Raw genomic sequence first — 9,376 nt, forward strand, 5'->3', positions numbered from 1 at the left:
ACTCCACAGGAAGACCAACAGAGTCAACTAACCTGGACCCTTGGGGCCTCTCAGAAACTGAACCACCAACCAAAGAGCATACATGGCTAGACCTAGGCTCCACGCACATATGTAGCAGATGTGCAGCTAGGTCTTCAGTTAGGTCCCCCAACACTGGAACAAGGGCTGTCCTTAAAGCTGTTGCCTATCTATAGATCCTGTTGCCCTAATTGGGCTGCCTTGTCTGGCCTCAGTGGGAGAGGATATGCCTAGCCCTGCAGAGACTCGAAGTGCTAGTGTTGGGAGGGGGATATCTAGAGGGGGGCCTCCATGCTCTCAGAGGATAAGGGAAGGGCTATGGGGGAAGGACTGTGTGAAGGGTAGACTGGGAGGAGGGAGCAGTAATCAAGATGTAAAGTGAATAAATACATCAATTAATGGGGAAAAAAGAGAGAAAAGTATACTTACCACTTACAGAACATTCTGGAAGTGACACCATTATAGAAATAGAGACCATAAATGGGGGTTGTCAGGATTAAAGACTAGATGTCCCTGGTAGGCATGTGGGTGACTCTAAGGCGAGAATTGTGAGATGTTTTTTGCCTTAATCTAGTTATGAACTCTAGTGGTCTAAACTGTTAACTTGGTGGGTAAAAGGCACACAAGATCATTCTGCATCATTTGTCACAACTGAATATAAATTATAACCATCTCAGAATCAAAATTTTGATTAAAAAAAAGTGTGGCCTTGTATCTGAAGTTTAGGGTAAGGACTTCATGAAGCATGTATCAGGAGCAAGCTTCCTTCTCCCCCACCCAGGAACAGAAAGCCATTGGTGTTGGAATCTTCTGTGCAGCCCTGTGAGGCCACAAGTCCATGATCACATTGCCAGCTGTCTCACTAGGAGCTCACGTAGAGCAAGTTTTGTTTGCTTTATTACTTTTCAAAAAGCACACTTGTAACTTCATGATTTGGGGTGCCTTTTATATTTAAATAGGGCACAACCTCTCACCCATAAGAAATTCTGTGTTTTCTTCACCTCTGCCTTTTGGGGCAGAGAACATTTTATTCTCTGCCAGGTTGTGCTAGGTCTTCCCTCATTCCTAGAACTGCACTGTGCACCCTCACCAACTGGGCCAGCTTCCGATGCCTTCCTTAGTGTCCGTGGGCCACTGACACCTCCGGCTACCTTGGAAGGACTTCAGTTGGCTGCCTGCTCTACTTACACAGTAAAGCACATTGTCTATGTGCCTGAAAGAAACAGAACAAACCCTTCCACTTGTTCACTTGGTGCCAAGACTTGGCAGGACCCGTGGGGTTGGTGATGAGGTGCTGCTTCTTGCTTCCTGTTGAGTCTCTGCTAGGTTTGCTCTGGAATGTAACAGATAAAAATGGTTCAGAGTCAGTGTTCCTGCCTTGCTCTTTTCTAGTCAGCTTGAACCTAAGTCTTCACTGTTCAGGGCTTTTCTCCTTAAAATAAAAATTAAAAAAAAAGTTTTGAAGTTTAAAAAAGGCAACTATATTAGCCTTGCTTAGTCACAGTACAGTTTCTAATTCAATTATCTGTTTCAACCAATTGAAAAACAAGACATAAAAAAGTTAGAGATGTAGACAAAAGGCAGGCAGGTAGCAGTGAGATGACCCCATGAGTAAGGCACTCTCTGTGTGACAATACAGGCCTGATATCCAAGTTTGAGCCCCAGAATCCAGGAAAGAACTGGACTTCATAAAGTTTTACACATACACACACACACACACACACAATCAATAAATTAAAAAAAATGTATGGGCAGAAATGGGGTCCCCAAGGCCCTAGGCTCTGCATTTGTAACTCTTTAATCATCTCACTACAGCAAAGGAGAGAGAGACTTCAAAGGTAATTTCCCTGTGATTCTTTAGTTAAGAATGACACGGAAACCACACTAATTGCTTTGAAAATTAGCAGCAATTTGCTTGCCTCCTGTGATAGCCAATTTTGCTGTGCCCTTGGCTGGATGGAGAACTGCCTGAAGATCTGATGCAGCACAACTTTAGGTCTGCCTGGAGTGTGTTTTAAGAGAAGGTGATGGGAGAGTGTAGCAGGAGCAAACCTTTCCTAGTGTGGATAGGTACCATCACACAGCCAGAGGATGGAAACAGAACAGAAACAGAAGCAAAGCTGATCTGCCATACTAACCATCCCCCACCCCACCAAGTGCATCAGAAGTGTAGACATCCTGGCCTTTGATCTCCAAGACTCTCACCAGCAGCCTCTTCCCTGGATTCTCAGGGTTTGGGCCCTAAACAAGCATCCCAGAGCATCCAGGGTAGCCTGTTGTGCCTGTCATGAAACTTCTTAGCTGCTGTACTAGCATAGCCAATTCCCCAATAAATTCCCATCTGGTATGTTTACATACATCTCATATCAGTTTTGTCTCTATGAAGACACATGACTTGTACATCTTCCTGTCCTTTTGTATAAGTGTGCATTTACTTCTAAATGTAACAGTTATTTCCTTCACTGACAACTCAAAAATATTTATTTTCATTTTAAAGCAAGCCTTTGTGACTAAGAACATAGAAAGTGTTAGCAGAAGGAGTGATGTAGGGCCCAGAAGATGGTTCAGCTGGTAAAGTGCTTGTCACACAAACATGAGGACCTGAGTTTGAATTTTTCCGATCCCAATGCTGGGTACAGCATTGTCAAATCCCTGTATAATCCAAGCACTTGAGAGGCAGAAACAAAGATCATTGGGGCCGGGTACTGGTTGCGCATGCCTTTAATCCCAGCACTTGGGAGGCAGAGACAGGCGGAGTTTGAGGCCAGCCTCGTCTACAGAGTGAGTTCCAGGACAGCCGGGGCTACAGAGAGAAACCCTGTCTCAAAAACAAACAAACAAACAAACAAACAAACAATCATTGGGGTTTGCTGGTCAGCTTATCTGGCAGAATCAGTGAATTCCAGATTCAGGGGAGACCCTGTATCAAAATAAAGATGGAGACACCAAGCATCAACCCTGTCCTCCACATATACATATACACACAAATGAAGACACACACATACACACACACCAATTTTTAAATAAAGAGCATAAAGAGTAAGTATGGTAACATATGCCCATAATACCAGCACTAGTCATGAAGGTAAGTTTAAGGCCAATCTAGGCTGTGGAGAGAAAGCTTGTTGATAAAATAAGTAGCAAGAAGGAACATAACATGTTCTTTGTGAATTTTTGGAAGTATGTAAAAAATTTTAAAGTTGTTTCTTTTTCATTTTTGTTACTTTATCTCAGCATGCTGTGATGTGACTAAGAATCAATAACTTAGGGAAAGTTCCAGAGATCATAAAATATCCAGAGTCTTTTTCTATTCTTTCATAATTCAAGTGTTTTTTTTTTTCCTGGTCAGCAAGTAGATATTCTAGTTATCTGGGAAACTTACTCTAACTTCTCTATAATTATCTCCTTTCCTCTACTAGTATTTTCCATTTCCATTAGCATACCTGTCCCCCACCTTTTTCACTTTGAGGGTATTTTACTCCAAAAAAATTTTTTTACACGAAAATCTGTATCTGAAGTGTCTTTTTGCAACAGAAGGAGATTACTACAGGGGACCACAGTAGGTAAAAACACAAAGATCTTCCTTCAAGAAGGATGTCCAATCCTGACTGATACATTTGCAAGGTAACACCACTTAAGCTCATCGAACATTGTGAAGATTGTAAGTCAGAGGACCAGGATACCTGATACCCCTAGGCAAGGAAAATGCACCCACGAAATTTCAACAAGACCAGAATAACAATACTATCAATGGATATTGTGGATGGGGGAAAAATCCACAAGGTCCTACCTATAAATGAAGAGCTCTAGGTAATCAATGACTTGAAAGAAAATGAATTCGTTTCCCCCAGAAACAAAATCTTGAATAGGCTGTCCAATCTCAAGTGGTCAGCCCTGGATACATGTACAAATGAGTAAGGCTAAATGAACTCAGTGGGTTGTATAAACATGTATGTATGTATGTATGTATACAGGCATGCATGTATGTATGTATATGTGTGTATATATATGCCCATAATAATTAAGAAAAGGTCATGAATTTGGGAGGTGGAAAAAGGAGTAAGGGGTGGCTGGAGTGATTTGGATGCAGTGTTCATATATGAAGTTCTAAAAAAAAATAAAACTTAAAATCTGGATCTGTCTTAGGGTTTTATTGCTGTGAACAGACACCAGGACCAAGGCAACTCTTATAACATTTAATTGGGGCTGGCTTACAGATTCAGAGGTTCAGTCCATTATCATCAAGGCAGGAACATGGCAGCATCCAGGCAGGCATGTGACACACCTACTTCAACAAGGCCACACCTCCTGATAGTGCCACTCCCTAGACCAAACAAATACAAAACCATCACAGGATCTAAGCTGAGAAGAGAGGTAAAAAAGATTAGCAAACATATGAAAGTGTTTTACAATACACTTAACACAGGGAATATAAATTAAAACAAAAATAGATACCACAGAGAGATTCAAACATCAGAGGAATACAGTTAGTACCCTGTCATTAACAAAAGTCTGTTGTGACCTTCCTTTTTCAGAAGGATTTATTTATTTTTGTTTTATGTGCATGAATGCTTTGCCTGCATATATGTATATGCGTCACATGTGGTACTGCTGTCTAAGAAGGCTGGAAGAAGGATGTCAGAGCAGGAGCTGCAGAATTGAGGTGGCAAGATGCTGTAGAGGTGGCGGCACTCTACAGGAGCAGCAAGTGCCCTTAACTGCGGAGCCATCTCTCCAGCCCCTGGTGTGAACTTCTGAATGAACAGCACAGCGCTCAGGATAAGAATGGAGCCTTACCCTGGATAGGGTCAGAGGTTGAGTTAGGGGTACGTCAAGGTGGACATTTGCTTGCATTTAAGTGGAGTCACTAAGACACAGACAGAACCTCTCAAGACCGAAGGAATTCTGATTTCCAGTAACTCTCATTTCCACTTAGCAGGAGCTATATAACCAGAGCTGAACCCACAAGACACATTTCTTCAGTGGAAGAAGAATCTATTCTTCTTTGGGCTGAGACAGCACATTATGACCCAACTACCAGAGAGTAATATATTAAATCTGATTGCTTCTTTATATAGAAAGCCACTTGTCTTCCACTTTGCTGTGTTAAGCAGAGCATATAGGAAAGGCGGGGGGAGGAAAATGCCACATTGTGGTAGGACTTCCATTCTGCAGGTGGGGCACAAAGGACACAGGGAGAGGAGTGGAAAAAAAAAATAAACGCTTAGACTCCAGAGTTCCAGTTTTACTTTCTGTTCCCTTTCAAGGAAGTCTCAGGTAGAGTGTTTTGGTGTTTGAGTTTCATTTTTCTTACTTATAATATGGTGGTAAATTACATTCCAGTGCCATTTGGAGTACAGGGGATGGTACATCAGAACCACATCTTGTGATTTTCCTGTGCTTGGTCTACACTATTCATAATGCTATTATGTCGAAGCACTTTGGATTGCTAGTAAAATCCTCTATTGTTGGTAAAAACTGCAAATGACTTCTACAGCAATGTTAGGCTGGATCATCAGACTGAAGAGGCACTGTAAGTTTGTGTTCTTCTGTAACTTTCTTCATACTCTGTGTATTCCAATTTTCAAGTCCTAAAACTCTCCATGAGGTCATGCTCATTCCCCAAACCTCTGAAAAAACTGTCTTTAACCATGATCTTGAACTCTGGGTCCAAAATCACTTAATTCCCTTTGTCAGCACAGAAGTTGGTGCATCCATTCTGTGCTTTTGTTTGCTTTGGTTTTGCTCTTAGAGACAGAATCTTACTGTGTAGCTCCAGAAGGCCTTGAAGTCCCGCCTCTCAAGGCTCCACTTCCAGGGGCTGGGATGCTGGGCATACATGATTTAAGGCATACATCGCATCAGAGTCAGCATTTGTTAAAGTTGAATTTGAGCACCTCCTCCTTGTGCACACATCCCTCCCTTAGCCACAGGCTCACCACTCCCTATTACCTCACACCAGCCAGTTCCTACACTGACCCTCACTGCCCAGTCCCTAAAGGCATCCGTGTTTGAAATTTTTATCATTCAAGATAGAAAAATTAATTAACTTAAAATTTTCAAATTAATATAGGAAATATTGTTTACTAGCATACAACTAATGCCCCGTTTCTATGTAGGGTTTCAAGCCTGATCTTCAAAAGCAGCGGATTGTGCACATAGAGGGGATTATGTGGGCTGCGAGGAAAGCAGGAGTCAGTTTCCTGCAGGTCTTATCAGCAGGGTCAGCATTTTGCCAGTAGCAGCTTTGACATCAGCAAAGCACGAATTGACTTAAATGCCTGCAACCAGAATGAAGAAAACCAGAACCAAAGTGGCACAAAGTAAAAGTCAAGTATTATTTCATAGTGCCTTTTAAGACGGAGGATAACCATCTTACAGCATAAAACTTAACCAGTGTAGCTACTGTAAGTGTACAGTTTAGTGTTGTTTAGCATGTGTGTGACATAAGGTACGAGTTGCCGATATTACATGAAACTTTTGTTTCAGTTATGTGTCTGTCAGTTGTGTATCTGTGTGGAGTGGACTGTAATATGATATATATATATATATACATATATATACACATATGTATATATATATTCATGTATGATCTTGTTTTTATTAGCATGTGTTGTACATAATAAGGATTCCATTACAGCATTTTGATACATGTACATAATTTTTTTGAGTATATTTACACACCTTCTTACTCTCCCTTGTCTTCCTCCTGACTCTTTACAATGACTCCCCCTTCTACTTCCATGTTTTGTTTTGTTTTGTTTTTTAATGCCCCCATGAGTTCTGCTAGGATCACTTACAGGAGTACAAGTTAGCAGTAATTTAAATGTCCATGGGCACCTTATGGGTGGTTACATCACTGCAGAAAATTCTCTCCCTCCTCCAGCAACCCTTAACTGCCTATAGATCTTAAGAGGCGTGGAGCCTCTCAAACCCCGTCTTCTCCATCATGGAATTTGGACAAGCCCAATCTTTGCAGGCAACCAGAACTGCTGGGAGTTTGAGAGTGCTACCGTCATGTCAGGCCCAGAAGGCATCATTCCATAGGTCCTCCCCTCCCTCTGACTGTCACATCCTCTCTGCCCCCATGCCGTAGACCTTGGAAGGGATAATGCATGTCCACCTATGGCTGAGTAGTCAACAGTCACTTAAGGTCATATTTTTAAAAACCTGAAAACTGAACTTGTCAAAATTTTCTCACATGTAAAATAACCGACAATTTAGTAACTATCTGACTAAAACTGGAACATTGGGGTACTTTAAAATGAAGACTCAAAATTGTTTTTAAAATAGGGGGACACTTCTAAAGAAAACAATAGATTTAGATTTCTGACAAAATAAAAATTCTGAATTAGGATTGTGGGATATGGCTCAGTTGTTAGAATGCTTTGTCTAGCATGCTTGAAGACCTGGATTTGATCTCCAATACTATATAAACTGGAAGTGGTGGCACACACCTGAAGTGAAAACTTCAGAGTTCTTTAAAAGTCAGTTGTGTTGGATGATGTTTTGCTGGGGCAAACACGTGAAGGGGTGTTTTCCTGAACCAAATACTGTGAAAGGATGTTATGCTAAAGCAAGCATGTGAAAGGACATGTTATGAAGGATTCTTTGCTAACATGCATGTGTTGGTCCACCTTACATGTGTTGTTGAGCTCCATTTGTTGGGACTCGATAGAGAAAAATGCACCAAAAACTTCTGTGTGATGTGTTGCAGTTTCTTGCTGCTTCTGTGGACTTGAGCTGATTGTCAGAGTGATGTCAGCTGAGGCAAGACCCATGGAGGACATGTAATGTTTGGAGGGTATAATTAGGAATCGACAGAGTGGTGGAGGATGAGCTTGGCTTGCTGGTAGAGCTAGTTGTGCAATGCTTGTTGGTCTTGAATCTTCGCTGATCTCCAGATCACTGAGAGAGGCATAGCTGAGAACTTATGCTGACATTTTTGCTGGTCTCTCGTGCTGCTGACTCATGCCAAGGCTAAGGCCTCCATGTCTCTGCTAGGTAGTGCCACCACTGCTGATTCCTGTTTGCTACCACCACTCTACTGAAGTGGTCTGCTGGTGTATCCATGAAGTGCTTGTGAGTAGATTGAGCTGCTGCTGCTAACCTGTGAACTGAACTGCTGATTTCCTAATAACACAGACGGGAGTTGCTCTAAAGAACCTTTCTAAACAGGTCCACTTTCACAGTATCTTTCCTTTCCCGCTACCTCTGGTGGGTGGTGGGTTAAAAGGGAAGTTAAAGCATTTAAGAACCTCATTAAAAGTAGACCTTGAAACAAATTAAAGTTACAAACACCTGTAATCCCAGCACTCAGGAGGCAGAGGTAGGAGGATCAAGACACCTGTAATCCCGGCACTCAGGAGGCAGAGGTAGGAGGATTGAGTTCAAGATCGTCTTTTGCTAAACAGGGAGCTCAAAGTCCACCTAGAAACATGAGACTCTCAAAAAATATCTGATTTTTGTATTTCTTTTCATTCCTGCTACATATTTGCTCATATAGCCAGTGCATGGAAATTGTCAGTAGTCAAAGTATAGCACATCCAGAGAGGTGAAGAAATCTGAAAGTGCGACCTTGAAATTGAGGGTGAGGTGCTAGAGAGATGCTTTAGCAGGTAAAAACACTTGCTACCAAACCTGAGAACCTGAGTTAGGCCCCTGGAATCCATAGAGTAGAAGGAGAGAGCAAATTCCTGCAAGTTGTACTCTAAGCTCCACTTCCATGCTGCTGTGACACATGGCCTGTATACACAGGCGCACACACACACACACACACATATACATATACACACACATACACACACACACACACACATACACACATGCACACACACACAAATAAATAAATATATAAATTGTAAAAAAAATTGATAAGAAAGAAACTGCAGGAGAGAATACGCATTCTTTTGGATTCCCAGTCTCCCTCTGGGATTCCTATTAATAGCAACTGGAAGCATGTGACCTGTGAACTTTAGATGTTTCACAAAGAGGATCTAGGAAACTGTCTCTGAGTCTAGTCAAAGTGACTAACACAGGCCTAGAGTTAAATACAAGTATAATGTAAGTGATGTAGGGAAGATTGTGACTCTCAATTATATTATATGGTATCTAAGGTTATAGTGTTGACAAAACAAAGAAACAAAAATAGCTATCTTCATGAAGTTCAGGAAAGAGGAGAAAGTGATAAAAGTTCCAGGTCAGCTGGATTCACTACTGAAAAACATTAAAAATAAAAGTAGCAGGTGAACTGGTTATGACACCAGAGGTCGACTTCTGACCTCTTTGCCCTCGTGCACCTACACACACACCTACACACACACCTACACACACACACACACACACACACACACACGCA

This window comes from Mastomys coucha, unplaced genomic scaffold (assembly GCF_008632895.1).
Source record: "Mastomys coucha isolate ucsf_1 unplaced genomic scaffold, UCSF_Mcou_1 pScaffold7, whole genome shotgun sequence".
Taxonomy (NCBI): domain Eukaryota; kingdom Metazoa; phylum Chordata; class Mammalia; order Rodentia; family Muridae; genus Mastomys; species Mastomys coucha.